The sequence below is a fragment of the Xiphophorus maculatus genome, chromosome 14, assembly GCF_002775205.1.
Source record: "Xiphophorus maculatus strain JP 163 A chromosome 14, X_maculatus-5.0-male, whole genome shotgun sequence".
NCBI lineage: Eukaryota > Metazoa > Chordata > Actinopteri > Cyprinodontiformes > Poeciliidae > Xiphophorus > Xiphophorus maculatus.
The window spans coordinates 7,308,960-7,327,745 of NC_036456.1; the positions used below are offsets into that span (position 1 = coordinate 7,308,960).

Here is an 18,786-nt window from a genome sequence, read left to right on the forward strand (position 1 = left end):
ATGTTGTCAGACATTTATGGAGGGGGTAGATGGGATTTAAGTTAAAAACATTTCCCTCTGAAAGTATAATGGGATTGTTAATACCTCTTGCAGAAGCATGGCCAAAAGACTTCACTTTGTACTGTAACATGTAGGATTTTAAGGACTTGAGAAATTAACTATACGCTGGATAGTTTTTAATTCCGTGAATATTTATTGGTATACCTTTATTGAATAAACAGTGTAGAAAAATACTAAAAATAATCCCGATAGGTTTAGTGGTGTTTAACATTAATTGGAATTAATCGTATCGTTTATCATTTATCGCGATACAATTCTTAGCACGAAAAATTTCAATTTATCATACATTTTCCACTGTTTGTTTAATAAAGGTCACAAAAAAGAAGAAATAAATTGTTCTTATTGTCACTTTTATCATTATCAAAACATTTCCACAAAATATTGTGATAAAACTTTAAGTCCACCCCTAATCCTAGAGCAACAGCACTAACAAATACCCACACGTGCAACATCAAGTTGCGTTCCACACTCATCATTAAAACAACCAGGATGCTACCAGGTTGAATAAGTCATTATGTTTATCTCTGTCCTCCATTTGAAATGAGGAAAACAGCGATGCGGTAGTGCAAAAACTGTAATTGAAGATGTTCGTCTAACACCGACCCACTGCTGGAGGTAAAAGATGCAAAGAACGATTGTTTGGTGATTGCACGTCACTGAAAGATTCACACATATGGTGCATGCAGCAGTCATTTCACATGACTGATCTTTACTTAGATATTGTGGGACGTGGCCAAGAGAGAGAGAGAGAAAGAGAGAGAGCCAATTCAGGCAAATGAAATCCCTATTTGCTGCATTACCGAATCAGGCATAACAATCGTGTCTGCATGCTTCCATGGAAGCATGGATGGTTAGAAGCATGCAGAAGACAATGCAACACATTTAGTCAGTTAGTTTACTCACAAGTCATGAGTTGAGAGAGAAAAATCAGGAACAATGATGGGAAAGCCTGTATTTGAGCCACTATTTTGGTTGCATTTTTATAGTCACTTCTGCTAAACGTGTAAAAAATACATTTACTAAAGCTACAGTACAGACCAAAGGTTTGGACACACCTTTTAATTCAATGAGTTTCCTTTATTTTCATGACTATTGACATTGTAGATTCACACTGAAGGCATCAAAACTATGAATAACACATGTGGAAATATGCACTAAATAAAAAAGTGTAAAACAACTGAAAATAGCCCTTATATTCTAGTTTCTTCAAAGTAGCAACCTTTTGCTGTGATTACTGCTTTGCACACACTCTGCATTTTCTTGATGAGCTTCAAGAGGTCGTCACCTGAAATGGTTTTCACTTCATAGGTCAACCTGCCCTGTCAGGTTAATAAGTGGGATTTCTTGCCTTATAAATAGTCATGAAAATAAAGAAAACCCATTGAATTAGAAAGGTGTGTCCAAACTTTTGGTCTGTACTGTATATATACATGTATAGCAGCTGTAGAAAGGCACTAGCCATTCTAAGAGCCTGCAAGGATATGCTAGTATAGACAATGGATGGGTGAATTTTAGAGTTTAGATTTTTAGATTTATGGCCTGAACTCCATAAAAATCAAATCTGAAATTCAGGCCAGGTCAGGCTAAAATTATTTTCTTGGTTGTTGGGTTGGGCTCGGTGTTAATAAGTTTACAACACATACAGCATAGAGAAAACCAAACGAGAATATACAATATAAAGCTGGGATAATCTGCTTATTGCAGAGGAATTGGAGGAGTAGACAGTTTAACCTGCTGAGGAAATAAAGAAAATAAGGAGCAGAAGTTCACTGGACTGTAACAAGCGAAGCACTACACAATAAATGCACATATCGCCCCGCCCTGCTCCTATCAATCACACATCCCATATTATTTGCCCTCAACTCATACCCCAAGATTACATCCCTTTAAAGGGTGTTTTGTTTATTTCCTCTTCAGTAACACATCGACTAACCTCTAAAGATCATGAGCTTAGAAATCAAAACTCTGATCTACTAATTATGTCAGAGCTAATTTAACAAAGTCCCAGATGCAGGTTACCAATGATTAGAAATGCGTGTATCAAACACACCTAAGAAAAACAACAATAAAATAATTTCCCAAAAGTAAATAGAAATATTTAGTGCCTTTTATAGAAGGAATCTACACTAAAACACAACAATAATTTCTTAAAGTTGCAAAGCTGTCTCTCTGCATCACTGAAAATGTTTTTGAAGAACAATATTTGTGTTTGTGGTGCTACAGATGCAGTACCATGCCGTTACAGCTACACAGTTACCTAAAAAAGAAGGATTTAATAGATTTATTTTTATTATTCTCATCACAATTTTGCAGTAAAATATTGTGATAAAATTCGTTTAAAAATGTTTATATCTCCCATCCCTAGCCCATACCAGTTAGTGATTAGTTCTCTGATTAAATGTTTAGTTTCTGACCAACCTATATGACCCATCAGGGCTGGTCAAGCTTACAATTAGCCTTTTCTGCTCATCAATCATATCTTGGTGCATTTACCATGCACACCGTTTATTTTTGTAGCTGCTACTATGTTTTGTACACATCATATTGTCTATTTAAGGATGTGAGAAATATTTTTAAGTCCAAAACTACATGCAAATTTAACAACTGTTTTTTTTTTTGACTGAAACCGGTACAAATGAATGGCACCATCATCACTTTACCACTGCAGACGAACCTCCTTCCTCCTTTTCAACTCAATAGCTGTAAGCAGTAGCACCTACACACAACAGGCATACCTATCCTTATAAGTTGTTGCTTAGCTAAAGGATGTGAAGACCCTCTTGGGTTCATTTCATTCTGGCTTTAGACGGCCCGGACAGAGGGATGCACATTTACAGACAGTTTCTCACAATCACCCCTGCAAACCTGCAGTGTGCGGCGGTTGCCAATGCTTTCTGTGACGCCCTCACGCACAACAACCTCAACCACCTAATCACGTCCCATTTCATTGCCTGAATTACTGGGCTCCACCTCGATTTCTATTTTCAGACACTCTGATCCCCACGGTTATTGCCCTTTTCTCTCCCCGGAGTTTCTTTTTTTTTTTTTCCAAGTGCGAAGAATATCTACTTGGATTTTTTTCTTAGAATCTGATAAGATACTAGGTGGCATTTTAAGAAGGCAAATCTGAGGGAATATTGCATGTTTTTGAACTTGTAGAGGAAGGGAGGCATCCTTATGGGTACACGGTTGATAATTAGTGAGAGTCTCTCTTACTTTGGCAGGGTGGCCAACCTGATAATGGGCTTTATTTTATTTATCTGACACAAACATCCATCACAAATCCACCTGCATTCCACGCTGTGTGCATGTGCCGTTTTCGCCAGAACATTCTGGTCCTTTCACCAAAAAAATAACTAAATAAATAGAGCAGCAAAATCTTTAACTTAAAAAAGAATATTTAAACTGGAAAAACTGATTTTTTAAAATCTCGATTACATGGAAGTAGAGACTCGAGATAAAAACCTTGAAAGACAAGCAGGTATGAAACCGTCAGCCTTCTGAGCAGGATGACAGCCTGAATAAATCAAATGGAGGCAAAGCTGAGAAAACGCAACAGGGCAGATACGGCACCAAACGCACGAGCATGCAAAGCCACGGCGAGGCTTCGCCCATATTTCTTTCCAGTGTCATGGCTGTAAAGCTCGTCGAATTGAAAATATATTTAAACCGAGACCCTGAGAGGAGACGGGGAAGGAGAGATGAGCTAAATTGGAGGACCGAGGGCAGAAAGTGTGCTGAAGAATCTGCACACTGTCGTAAATGAAAATGAGTCGTTTCGAACCTCAAATCTGAATTTCTTTAAAGCTATTTTAAGTCTGACACAACTGAAGGTAAATTTGACTATTTAAAACACTGTTTCCCTTCCATGGTCGTTTTCAGTTCTACACACGGCAGCAATGATGATGAGAGAGGTGACGACCCAGGATGCCATCTGATCAGGGGGCGACTCAGAAACTCGAAAACAAAAAGAACATTTCTGCCACTTGTGTTTTTCACAAGTTTTCTTTTTCTGCTCATTTCCACATGAAGTCAGCTAACAGTGTGTCTGACTGTGTACACGCAGTGAGGAAATACGACTGATCCTAAGCTAGCTAACAGTGCTAAAGGTAGTATGTAATTTGATTAATTACAGAATTATTTGGACTAATTTTGATCAATTCCATTTCAATCTCTAAAATATTATGCTGTTTAACCCAATCAGGCATAATATTGCAATCAGCCTTTGAGATTTTGATTCTTTTCTTTTTTTCATTACAAAATGTGTGCTGTGGAATCTGGCACCAAGATGCTAGCAGTAGGTCACTTCAGGTTCTGAACAGGTGGGAGCTCCACGGATCTTCAGCTTTGTTCTGCAATTCTGATGCCATCTATGTGCTGAGAGTTTGTTCTGTTGGCAAGAAATAGGGGTGAGCATGGGCACACCGCCTGGTCTGTGGCTACGTAACAACAAGTAGAGGCACTGTTTATTACACTAGCTCTGTTTCCATTACAAATGTGAGCAAAACTTTGTCAATATCCAATATCAATCCTCTGACTACTTCCTGACATTGTCCCCTTCGTGGTTTCCGCCAGCGGCAACATCTGATTGTTGATCATGTGGTGCAAGAAAAATAGTTATTTCTGCTGCAGTTTCGCAAAATAAACCAATTTTGATATGGCTGAAAAACCACCTCATCCAAGCACAAAAATTTATCATAAAAAGAGAATTTGCCGTGTTTCCATTAAGCAAATTTATTTTCAAAATGTCAAATTGTGCAACAGTCAGTAGAAATGCAGCGTATGTCTCAGAAACATCAACTTTCTTTAGAAATGTATTCTATGTTTTACACAAGAGAACTGCTGGTATGTTCTAATGTTGACTGGGAAAAAGTTTCACGCTTAAACAGCAACGCCAACACACTTTGAGAAAACTGTAGTTGTTATTCCAGGCCACTATGTGGCGTCGTTATTTTACCATGTCACTGAATGAGTTAAGCAGCACAACAAAGAACAAAGCTATCCGTCGTTTTTGTTGTTATGCTAGCCCTTTATCCCTGGTTCTATTACATTGTGTACGAGGACAAAATGTTTATTTGTTCCCACGATACCCACCATTTACAGGTGTAACAATAATAACTGGATAATAACCTGTTATGGCATGTTATGCCACACTTGTATTTGGAAAGGTTAGCATAAATGTTTTTACCTACGAACCAAAGACTTAATTTACAACAGTCAGTTGTGCTTCCCTTAAAGTGTTTGAATAAGTTAGATACAAAATCAGGGCCATTGCAGATGGAATAAAAGGAGGAGTAATTATCTGGCAGAAATTTTCTAGAAAAAAACTTGGAAATTTATGAATTTGAAAAGGCAAAATTTGCTAGAAAAAAAACTCAAATTTTGAGATTAATCAAAGAAATGTTATAACTTTTTGAAAACGTTCTCCTTTCTTTTCAAACTCAGAGATTTTCTAGAAGAAAAAAAAATCTTGAACATTTCTGAGATTGATCTCAAAATTCCTGAGGTTTTTTTTGGCTGAAATTCAGCCGGGACCCTTCAGTGACCACCAATGTTCACATACCATCACACAGAATCATAACAAATTCAGTCTTCAAGAAATTCTACTTGGATCAAAAATGTTAGCAAAACGCCCCCAACAAATGCTGCATAAAAAAAAAAAAAACACTTGTAGCTTCATCTCTAAGATGCACGTGCACTGACCTGCAGATTATGCGGTTGAAAAGCGTTTGAAAGGAAAAAAATCTATAAATAAATGGACAAATAAATAGGCAACAATCATGTCTCCAAAGAGCTCTAATCCTCCCTGACAACAAGTGGATTAGTGCGCGTTTATTGCATAGACACGCGCATATTTTTATATATGCGCAGCAAATCTTCAGCGCATCAGGATGGAGAAGCTGCCACACCCTCTCGGAGTGGGACACAACAGATTTGCGGCTCACTTTCTGTCGGTTAATTTAGAAATCTCCTTACACGCAGAAAACCCCCCCAACATACTCGATTTTTTTGTTACATTTCTTTAGGTGAGCTACTTCCTCATTAATGATTCCAGACTATATTAAACACTTGAACCCCTCCGAAACCGGACGGAAAGACTCATTAGACAGCAGGGTTTTTTTTCTTCTTGTTAACAGTAAGTACTCGATGGTTTGAACCACCTGTGAATGTCGCCACGTTGTTCACACTCCTCTGCAGGGATGATGCATGCTCAGGGATGCTGCGGTGATTTTTTTGTTGTTTTTCTTTTTACGTCGACCGTTGATCAAAGTTTGATCCAACCACAAATACATATTTGTGTTTATTGTACGAGTAAAAAAAAAATGTTTTAAAAATGACATATTTCCACATACATCCACTTTTAACTCCGGCAAGAGCTTTGACCTCCAGCCAGTCCCAAAAACGCAGCGCGCGCGCACACGCCGTCGTCATTTATACACGAGATATAATGTGAGTTTAAGAGTTTACTCACCTGTCGTCTTGAATCCTAATTATCTTGTCTCCGTGTCATTTCGTCGAATTGGGGATTCAGGGTTTTTTTTCTTCTGTTGTCTTATAAGCCCCACAACCCGCGTCTCCGCACGGCTTGGTTTAGTTTGTCCCGGAGAAACAGCAGGACAGACCCGCAGGACGCGGGTTATCCATCCCGGTAGAGAGCAAAAGAAAACAATTTAAAAAAAAAAAAAAAAAAAAAAAAAAAAAAGGCTCGCTCTGTGTCCGGAAACCGGTCCAAATAACAGCGTATCCTTCCGAAAGTTAAGGGGGGGAAACTGCCGCTCATAAAGTCATTCTGTGTAAGTTAGAATGGGCGCAGACCCGCTTTCTAAAAGGTAAAGTTTAAACACGGGAGAGGAAGAAAGGCTTTGGTGGGATGAGAGAGAAACGACTGTGAAGGACTGTGACACAACAGCTGAAGGAGGGAGGGACGGAGAGAGAGAGAGAGAGAGAGAGAGAGAGACAGAGAGAGAGAGGAGCCAGAGTCCGACACCCACAGACTCTGGCTCCTACACAACTACATTCCTCCGCTTTTTATTTTTGTTATATATGTATAAAATTACCAGTTTTTTTTTTAATTGGTCATCTTCTGAAATAGTATTTCTATATACAAAAGAAGAAAAAAAAGAAGAAAGAAAACCCGTCAACCCTTTGTGTGAATGACAATTGACAAGGATATACTGTACATATAGCGTCCATATTCTTCACATATCAATGATCATGTTGCAACTTCCTTGTCTCATCTTTTGGTCAGTCTAATTGGGGTATTGCAGTTACCAAATACCTACATTTGTGTCAACTTAATTCTCAGGTGATACGTTTCGAATTCATATTTAGCTTTAAAGCAAAAACGCCCATGGTTTTTAGATAACTGTAAAGGGTTTCATATGAAACCTACAGAAAATACCGACCAGAAGTATGAAGGAACAGAGAAAGGAAAGAGGCATGAATTATCAGAAAAGGAGTGAAAGTTAAAGAAGGCATTAGTGAAAATAGAATAAAAAGAGGACGGAGGTAATAGATGTAAAGTCGGATAGAAACAAAGGATGCCTTGAAAGATGTCAGGAAGGAACCAAAGATTGAAAGAGCAGTATTACATGTTTTGTCATTTTATAGCACAATCAATAAACTATGGTACCTTTAGTTGTTATTAAAAAAATGCTGTATATATAATATATGACTTAAAATTTGAAATTGGGCCTCTGTCTCTTTAAATACTCCTGCTCTTTCTGAAACTCAACCTTCAGGAGGTCATTACTACATCACTCCATTATTAACCCTTTAACAACATTTTTACCAGAGTTTACGGATTAGAAGCTCATAAAACAAGTTCAGCAGGTGCTCAGGTCCACCAGGTGTTTGCTAATTGTTGCTGGCTAGTCTGAAGGAGTTGAATGGGGGAGTCGTGTGGGATGACTGCTCTGTTAGGCGGAAGCTTGGAAACTGCAGCACGAGGAGGCGCTTCATCTTTGTAGGCGGGGCTAGGTCCACCCAGGCATTTTGCACAGCTGAACCGTTGCCACGAGAGATTAAAGGATTTCTCAAACATGCACGAAAGAATCAAAGCAACAGGGAATAAAAATGATGAGGGAATAAAAATATAACATGATGTAAAGCTCAAAAAAGTTGCTTGAGTTTACATGATTTACAAGCAAAGACAGGGATGAATGTCTGGAAATACAAATATATTTCTCAATAAACCGTTTTCTTTTCCTGCACTCATTCACACCTGGAAAGTTCCTGCCTGAAATAACGGACATTTTGACACACTGACAATTTTATAGATAGACGCAAACAAAACATGTTGTACCAGCAACTAGACTAGATATGGATCGATCATGTTTCATCAATTCAACAATCATGTTGAATTTTCCCTGTTTTCTCCCCAATGAACAAACAGACAAAAAGAAAAAAAAAACATTCTAGGCTGACCTAAACATAAATCCTAAGTAGGACTTTTTTTTTTCTTTTACCAGCTGACCTGACGGAGATTGTTCACCACAGGTACCGCTAATAACCAGCAATGACAAATACACCATATTAGGACCCGCAGGCTCAGCAGCCATTCTAAATCAGCTTGAATTACTGATGTAACAACCCTTGTTATGCTGTGCAGACTTCTGAACAGACCTACAGAAAAATGGGAGGTTGTCAAAATAAAAATCTGCCCCCACCCCGTTCTAAATCCATCTAAATCTCTGCCATACATGAAAACACACACGTACACAACAATAAGCAAGACAGTGAATTATATTAGGAATCAGCTTCCAGGCACCTTAGCTTTGAAACTAATCACCCTTTAGCTATAAATCCCCCATTTATCCAGTGCATTCCGCTCATTCATGAGAACAGATACGTCTTCTTTACTCTCATGGTTCAGTTTACATCTTATACCGTGCATTCATGCATTTTACCCGCCTCCCGTTGCTATAGATCAAGTCCTGTGAAGCTACGCCCCCTACACTAAAACCCACTTCATTAATAGGTGTCAAGAGTCAGCAGTGCGTCGCCACATTACATCGCTATACACAGAGTGCTCACCCCATCATGAATTTCTAGGCAGGGCCATAAGGAGAATGTAACTCACAGAAAAAAGTAAATACTCTCATGATGTTGTGCTGTGTAGCCTTTGGTTTTCCAGACAACTAAAGTGTTGGAGCTTCTTCCTCATGTGTCTTGTAGTCACATTTATACATTGCTCATTTGATGTACTTATCATCACAAAGTGTGGGTTAGTGGCTTTCTCCAACAACTTATTACGTTTTCTAGAAACGTCCTAGTAATAGGCGTACTCAGTGCTACGGTTATTTTTGTCCAGACTTCAAAATTAAAACCACAGTAGCTCTGCAGCAACGTCAACTAAAAGGTAAATCCCGTGATTCGAGCAGCATGGTGGCAGCTTAACTCTACCCCAGACTCCCGTTATTTTCTCTAAGATAAAGTCGCTGCGTCGGCTGTCATATACTGTTATACTAGCTAGGAGACCACACTCGCTAGCCTCTTTATTAAGTGCAGCTTGCTAGTGCCAGGTTGGACTCTGCTTTTGCCTTCAAATTGGCTTTAATTCTTTGTGGCGTAATGTATTCGGAATAAGATCAGTCATCCCAAAGGTTCTCTATTGGATTGAGCTCGGGTTTCTGTAGAGGAGTACACTGAACCCATTATGATGTTCAAGGGAGAGGATTGAGTTGATTTGAGCTGTGTAACGTGGCGTATTATCTTGCATGGAGTAGCCATCAGAAGATGCGTAGTGCAGTTGCAAATGGATGGATATGATCGGCAAAAATACTCAGACGGACATTCAAACAATGTACGGTGCGATATGAATGTGACTATTACAGTATAATATGAAATTAAAACTTCAAAACAGAAACTGAGCTCCATTAGCAAAAATAAATGTCCAATTCAATTTAGTATCTAATTTCCTTGAGACTATGTGAGATTATGTATGAGTTAGCTCTTAGCTGACATGAGTGGTACCTGTTGTGGTCCTCCATTGACGTAACGCATTCAGAGATGGTATTTTGCCAATTCTTGGTTACACTGATCGGTCATTTGAGTTCCTGATGCTTTTCTATTGTTTTAAATCCCTTTTACCGTTCTCATATCTGATTTAAACTTTAGCCCATCTTTTTCATCACATCAGGATGCCTAAATGTGTTGAGCTACTAGTTTTGTTACAATCGAACTACTATATCTCATAAAGGGACCAGAGTGTTTGAAAACAAGTTTAAAAGCTCTAGCTTTTTGATTTTTATCCTTAATAGACAAAGCGCAGTCTGTCATTCAGTTAGGTTATTGTCTTTTAAACCTCAGTCAGCAGATTTCTACTTTTGAGAAAATACATGCATTATTTTCTGAATTCATCTTTCTTTCCTAAAAAAAAAACAACAATGCAAATATGCAATACAGTGTTGAATTTATAATTATAAATATGAAACAAGATCTAGAGAATTTGTTTAAAATTCTTAAACAGAGCTAATTTCTTAGAAGAAACCATCTAGGAATGTGGTTACTGAGAAGATATGTCCAAAGTATAAAGCAGGGTTAAGCAAAAATAAATCTGGATACATAAACTATAAAATGCCAAAGAGATTCAACAACTGAAACCTGGTTGCAGCTGTACTGAGGGTTGTGACTGTGCATTGTCCTGTTCTCTGAATCAGTGACTATGCTGGTACATTATGTTTGCTTTCTCTCCATATATGTCACTGGGCATTTTAACCAAAAACTTTCAGAAATGTTCCGGTTGGCTTAGATGCAAAGTTGCCCAGTGAAACTGTGTTGAATCCTTTTTTTTTTTTTTTTTTTTAATAAAGACGTTGTCAAGGTAACCCTTTGCAGAAAGCCATACCCTTTCAGTCCTTTCTCAAACTTTAACTCAGTGAACCTTGACATCTTTACTGAAGCCTTCAGGGTTTCAAATGAAAGTCAATGTCCTCTGCGTCTTGACATTCAGGTCTGTTCCTCTGAATGACACTGGGTTGCAACAGAAAAGACAGAAATTGTGTCAAAATTACCTCATTGTTGAATGCCTAATTGTTAGGCAGTTGTTTATCTAAGATTATTCTCTGCCTTTTTGGCATTGAATGAATACACACGAGTGTGCTACAAATCAGGCAACAGAGGGATTTGGTCCGCACCACCTGTCCACAACATGGCCCACTAATTGTTGTAGAAGCAGTAATAGCTTACCAAAGACTAACTTTACAAATACACACAACATATGCTACAGGGGAGGAATGTACACCTATGAATCCATCACTCTATTGCATACATGCATTGCAATTTTTTTGTTTAAGGAAAGGAAGATGAATTCAGTTAATGATGCTTCTAGCATCACGTCTCTACGCATCTGACATCAGAGCATACATAATGTAATCTGCAGGCTGCTGGAGTTTTTGAAATGAACAACAACAAAAAAAGCATCTGTGGATGAGTTTAAAATGCCATTAAAGTTATACAAAACAAACAGCAATATGGAATTTATACAATTTCTACTTAAAGCTGCACTATATGATTTATTTTAAAAATATGTTTTTTACATGAATGCTAAAATTATTATTATGTTGTGACAGTATAATATATAAGACAGATAATCTGTTAAACAAATTGAGCTGTTTGCCTTCTCCCAGTGCTAACTGCAGAAATACACCTATTGGTCAGAAACAACCAATCAGAGCCACGAGGAGGGTCTTAGCGTGTCAATCACTCTCATGTACGTGCCTGCTCAGCCACTCCTCCTTTCTCTTTGCTACTCTACAGCTGGTTCACCATAACATGCTATGAATGCTAATGCTAATTAGCATAGCCATTGATGACGGCGGATCAACGGTTTTCCCTGAACAGTTAGTTGTTTCTCTTTTAGCTCATTTAGCAGCGAGTCCATGAGAATGACTGACAGCGCCAAGACACTATTCCAGCCTCTGGTTGGAGTGGTGCTTTTCTTCAGACAGCAGTAGTAACTCAGGCAGTAGGTGGAGGACATTAATATTTTCACAGGTTAACTGTCTCATATTATACTGTCATGACATGGTGACAGTTTTAATAAATATGGGGAAATTTTTTTGTAAAAGTTACACGTTGCAGTTTTAAAGGTCACAACCATGACCCTTCGTGATTTCACACGATCATAACATACGAGGTGATGACACACTATATTACTCTTAATAACTTGAATTTTGTTTGTCTTAAATTTCTCCTTACTGTCCAGTCTCATTCTTATTTCCCTGTTTTGACATATTTTACCTTAGTTTAAATCTGGAAGCTTTCAAATGTACCTTTAACTACCCACTTGTACACCTGACATTCCCCACGGTGGGACAATAAAAGATATTTCTGTTCTTCTGTTCTTTGGAACATATGTGACAGCTGCCTCGATGTTCCACAAAACGTGCCTCAGCGCTTTGCGTTTAGACCCATGAAAGATGCGCCTCTTTGGTACAATAACACGCACGGTATGATGAAAACAGCGTGACAGCCCCTTTATATTTCAAACATGTCAGTTCGCAGCCTTTGAGAACAAACGTTCTCTGTTCTAAATGTATGACTTAAAAGGTGATTTGAAAACAGAAAAAACCTCATTTTCCTTTACTCTTTTTTTTCTTCAAATGTTCTCTGTAGACAACGGTGAGACATCACAGAGGTACAAAAGGATGGATGCAAATTGAGATTGTGAGGTATTTTGTAAATTATACTGTGAGCCTCATATTAGTATTTTGTTTTCAAACAGGTACATCTAGAAACAGACCCCTGCTTCAACTGAGATTAGACCACCTAATGGAGGCTGACATAATGTGGCACTTCCCAATTCCTGGTGTGACAAAGGCTTCGGTTTTATTTGCTTTTGAAAAGGTTGCCAACTTTTTACATGGCAAGCATTTTTTGATTTATTTGCAGTGTATTAGTTAATGGGCTTATTAATCCAACAAGCAATTAATCCTGATCCTTTCCTGTAGATCAGGAGGAGTTTTTTTAGCTTTTGTAACCAGCACTGACTGTAAAAACCTGCATAGCCTTGTAGCTCATTCACAAAAGAACTGCGCCTCCTTTTAAAAACAAAGTACCAGCTTGTTTTCCTACATTGGAAACAAGAGGTGCTTTTTACAAAGACAAAAATTCTACATGCGTATGAAAACGATAGCCTCAAGGTCACGACCAAAAAACTGATTCGTTTCCGATGAACGGGATTCATGTTGACGGGCTAATGGTAACTGTAAAGCTAACGGAGCATCCTCAGGGGATGTTTGTGCGTCACTTTAACAAAGTCGGAGTTCACCAAGATGTTGCCTTGGTACTGTTGCATGAAGCCTTTTGTCAAATGCAGTGATGAATAATTGAACAAGAAAACACTAAAAACAAACCATACGAAGAGCTGACGGGGAAAAAGTTAAGTGGCGAGTGAAAGCGACGGAATGAGAACGGTGTCAAAGGAGGTAAACGACAAAGCGATCTGGTGAAATTTAACCAGAGCGATAACTAAACAAGAGGAAGTGAAGGAGCGTCACTACAGGCAGCAATGATGCCCTGTGACCAGCGTGTTGCAATGAAAACATTGTCAAGTGTTTTATTATGCACTGCGTGGGGAAAAAAGGTCAACAGAGAAGAACATCCAGCTATTTTGCAACCCGTAGAGAGGGAAAGCAATGCTGAAGGTTTCTGCTCCCCTAGAAGCATTTCCCCTAGAAATGTGTACAACTTTTAAAAAAAAGGTCTTCTTATTCTTGTGTCTTGGAAACGTTTGTCATGGAACTAAGACCATACTATCATGGAAAAAGCACATATCCATGGACTTTAAAGTGTCACTGACACATCATTACATCATTTAAAAAGAGGAACTACTGTGCTTTCATTCTGTCTACACAAAAACTGTTAATACTAAATATTTCTCAGACTACAATAAATGTTACAGTATTCCAGAGAGCCGCATCCTCTAGTAATTGGGTCAAATGTCGGCACCATCTTGTGATGTAATGAGGGTAAGTCAAAACGTAAACAACTCGGGCTGGTGCGATGAGGAAGACAGAACTGGTTCTACTGAAGAGAGATCTGTGTATATAATAATTATTCATCATTAATTCTAGTTTAATTCAAATAATCCAGTTATTTTAAGTAACTGGATGGGTGTAACGGAGAAAGTGTGTTCCAAAATATGAGTATTTTGCGCATGGTTTTTAGCAACCAGGCTCCCTAGTTCTCCTTCCAGGTCTTGAGTTTGATATTTCAACTTCTACTTCTTTTTTTTTTTTTAATCAAGACTTTCAAACTTCCTGCCATGAAAACTGTAGACTGGTACGGGCAGGACTGGAGGGAAACTGATCTCTGGAACCCCGAGGTCCTTGAAACATTTTTCTTTCTGTTTTTATTCTGAACACAAAAAATTTAATTTATTTTTTTTTATTGATCTGATACTAAGTAAATACAGGGCCTCTATCGGTGGTAGCAATACTGATATATTTTATTTAAGTTTGATATATCATCAAACTTCTGAACTTTAGTTGTTTTTGAGGTTTTTCCTTTCAGTTATTGTATTCAAACCTTGGACAGAATTTGGAAATGATTATAAGTTTCTACAAAATACTTCAATAGCGTTACCATGACTTGTGTGCATTTCTCCAAAATATAGTGCAAAAAAAAGAATAATTAGAGAACAGATGCAAAATCTTTTTTTGAGGTAGAGTTGAGAAACAACAATAAAAAAAAAATCATGTGGAAATCTGAAACATAAGTGTTCTTACCACATCACTATCTATACAATACTGATACAGACTTGATATTGATATTTTGGATCAATCCGCCCACAAACTGCTACTTTCAGTGCATCACGCCCATTTGTTTTGCACAAAACCTCACTTTTGCAGAGACGCGTTTCTGTTCACTGAGTATTTCAATTTACCATTCACAAAATGTGCTTTTCATTCGTTTGCTTCTGCTGCTCGTCTGATCCTGTTCAGGGTCCTCTGGGGCTGGAAACCTATTTTGGCTGTCGCCAGGCGGAGAGCTGGTCTGCACCCATTACAAATCTCCATTTGGGGAGAGAGAAAAATGCAGCAACGATCTTATTGCTAATTTTCACCACATATCAGATTCTAGAGGCGCGGGTAGCAGATCTTCAAAGGTACTGGATCATAAGTTATTTTGTATTCTGTTAAGGCCAGCATCTCTCAGAAGCATTTGGACTTTACCACGGTGGGGGACAAGTCTCAGCGGACTGTGACTGAATGCTACCATACCATGTTCATGTATCAGATTGGCCCAATCAAACGCCAGACCAAAATCTAATTAAGAATTGGTGGAGAGTTGTAAATTCATATTCATTTACTCTAGTCTGCTAACTCTACCAATGAAGAACAGGCAAACATTACAGTCTCTAGAGACATACCCAAAGATAAAATCTTAAAGGTGACCTATTATGCTTCCTTGAACGGGTTACAATAGGTCAATATTCTATGCAATGTTCATTCAATTTTTTACGCAAAATTGTTGGATAATGATATTTCAGTCAGTTCTGCCTATTTAGAGCTCCTTGCGGAATGAGCTGTTTTATGGCCTCTTGTCACTTTAAATCTAAATAAGCTGCTGCTGACCCGCGACTCAACATTTACACTCACACATGAAAATGGCCTCAAACAGATGAGATGCACAATTATACAACTGTACATATTTGAAAAGCAGTAGTGGAGTCTCCTGCACCACCAACAAGAATGCAGCAAGTAGCTTCTGGATGGAAAGTCAACAACAAAACACTTTTCTTTTCCAGCAGCCATTGTACAGCGCATGCAATGGTAAAATCAGCTGACCAAACGTCCTGGAGCTCAGCTTGAGTTGCCAGGTGACAGGATTGCTAGGGTTTGTCAAACACCAAATGACATTAAAGGAGCAGTTATGTGAAATCAACTTTTTTCAGTTTTACCTCATGTTATAATGTTATTCCCCCATAAAAAGCATACCTGGAGTGTTGCCTTGATTCTTTCATGTGTGTTTGACAATTCCTTTAATTTCCCGTGGCAACAATTTAGCTGTGCAAAACGCCTGGGTGGACCTAGACCCGCCTTGAAGACGAAGCTCCTCCTCAAGCTGCAGTTCTCAAGCTTCTTACAAGAGCTTCCTTGTACCCTAGTCCCCCACTTGCCTCCTTCAGACTAGCCAGCAGCAATTAGCAAACACCTGGTGGAACTGCACACCTCCCGAGCTCATTATGCGAGCTACTTCTCAGTGCAATGCTGGTAAAAACGTTGTCAAAGGGTTAATAGAGGAGTCATGTGATGACTTCCTCAAGGCAGATTTTCAAAAAGTTTTTAAAGAGACAGAGGCCCAATTTCAAGGCATTAAATTACAAAGTCAAATGTCTTTTAAGTCATATTTGATATATAGAATTTTTATAGTAAATGAATGTATCAGATTGTGTTGTGAAATTATACTATTTGTCTGGAAAGCTTCATAGTTCCCCTATTTTATTTATTTATTTTTTCATTTTTAAATCATTTGGCTTGTTTTTAGACGCAACTGAGACCCAACTGGCTGCATAGAAATGTGCTAAATGTGCATTTTCTCTTTAAAGTGATACATACAAGTTCACAGTTGTTACGCGAGAGCAACAAAACTAAACCCCCGGAGTCCCCGAGAGGACCAGCTCCTACGCACAGCATCAAACATGACGCAGGTGTAGACCAGATGAGGTCAGAGGAGGCTGTAAGAGCCTCTGTCATGCTTCGTCTGCCTAATTACTAAAGCAAGCTGCTTCATGCTGCTGCTGCTAGACTCCAGCACAAAGCTCCAACTCATCAATGGTCACCTGCGTGCTCACACAGAAGCCTGTTACGGGTCGGACATACTTTTAACAAGAGCTGCAGAAACTCAGCTCAAGCTGAGAACAGGATGAAAAATTCAAAAGGTGTCACATCTAATATGGGTGATGTTAAAATGTCACACACATCTCAAGCGACATCCTCACACGAATCCTTGTTAGTGGTATTTCTCGCCTTTCTTGCCGGGGCGGACCAATTTGTCTGTACGTACAAGAGTTAGCTGGTAAGGGGCAACGTTAGGTTGTGGTTTTTTATTTATTTATTTATTTTTAAAGCTTAGGAGAAATGCTTCATTTAACAGCCCAAGCTGGGATTTTGGAAAACCCACTCAGTGTCAGAGGTAAGTTAAAAAAAAAAAGAACAGTTATGTAAGAGCTTTTTAAATAAAGATGAAGATGCAATCAAAGCTTTTCTATTTCGTCTTGCCTCTCAAGTTTGCCATTGACATTTTAAAAAGCTTTTCTTTGAATAGGAAAGGAATGTGTGCCCCCCTGAGAGCTGCAGATGAAATGTCTGGCCAAAGTCCTAATTTAGAGTTTTGAATGTCACAATCGACTATTTATTTATCGAAAAGATCAATTCTAAACCAAATGGTAAATTTCAGCAGGATCTAACATTGTGAGTATCTTTCTTCAATAAGTACATGTTTTGCTGATGTCCAGAAATTCAGCTGTTCCTAAAAACCTCCCAATTATTAAGTCAAAATCGGTGAGCACTACCGCGTTACGTAACAAGGCCAGCCCCTAACTGACCAAAGCAGAGGTCCACTCACTTCATTATTCAAAGACAGGTATGTTTGGTCAGCTGGTTTTACCGCTGTGTGAGGTTTACAGCGGCAGCCAGAAAAACAAAGTGTTTCGTTGCTGGCTTCAGTGAACGTCTTGTATCCAGTCACGAAGAACACATCTACATGGCTTCATTTTAATTTGAAACCATGTTTCGACGTTCTAAGTATTGCGTTAGAAAATAACTTCCTCAATTTCACAAAAATAGAAAAAAGCACTCTCAGTTGAGGTAGTTTTTACAGAACCTGTCTGGTGATATGGGAGAGGGGAAAAAATGCCCCTGACTAAATATTTTGTTGGAATGACTTGTTAAATTTGTGTCCACAGTTTTAATATCTTGTGGCCACAACTGAACGACTTGCTATAATAAAGTCATTCCCACAAAGTAATTCGTGGCCACAAATTAAACAAGTCTCATGAGTTATTAAGTTGTGGCCTTTTTTCTGCCATGTCACCAGATGGGCCCCCTAAGTTTCTGGCTTTAATTGAGAGCTAATACGCTAAATGAGGAAATGAAAACATTTGTCAAATAAATCCTGACTTTGCAAACTGTCCCATGCACTGGTGGGTCTGTGCCTTACCAGAGGCACAAAGATCGTCAAAATCCAAACCTCCGCTCTGTAGGCTGGGATACGAATGGTGGAACACCGCCATCCACTGGTGGATCTGTTGGCAATGTCCCAAAGAAAATAGTTTGCGCAACATCACTTCACAACGGACTATTTTTAGAACTAAATACCAACATCATACAGCAAGACTAGCGAAGAGATTTGGCCTGAAGGAAGGTACTGTCCCTGCAAAGCTGTAGATCAAGCATGAGTTAACACTTCTTCAGTTGTACAATTGTGCATCTGTTTGCTGCCAATTTTGCAAAATGCAAGTGTAAACACTGAAGTGGGGGCGCGGCCAGGCGCAGCCAATTTGAAATTAGAGTGACAAGAGGCTCTAAAACAGCTCACTGTGAAAGCAGCTCAAACTAGGCAGAACTGACCTGGCGAAGCCTCATTATCTGAAAATGATTTTACGCAAAAAAATATAATGAATTTGTTTTGCATTACCAATAGAGATAGCCTAACTTGTTCAAGGAAGCGTAATAGGTCGCCTTTAAAGTTTAGAAGAAAATATATTGTTTTTCTGTT

At 38.7% G+C, this 18,786-nt stretch overlaps 1 protein-coding gene across 1 annotated transcript in view; it reads right to left on the reverse strand.

The window, feature by feature from the left end:
* The window catches only part of LOC102216937 (5-hydroxytryptamine receptor 2A-like), a 161,916-nt gene extending 155,177 nt beyond the window's left edge, over positions 1 to 6,739 (reverse strand). Inside the window, exon 1 of the mRNA XM_023345773.1 lies at positions 6,533 to 6,739. The gene's annotated coding sequence lies outside the window, so the exon portion shown is untranslated. The remainder of the gene's footprint in view (positions 1 to 6,532) is intronic.
* Positions 6,740 to 18,786: the final 12,047 nt, after the last annotated feature.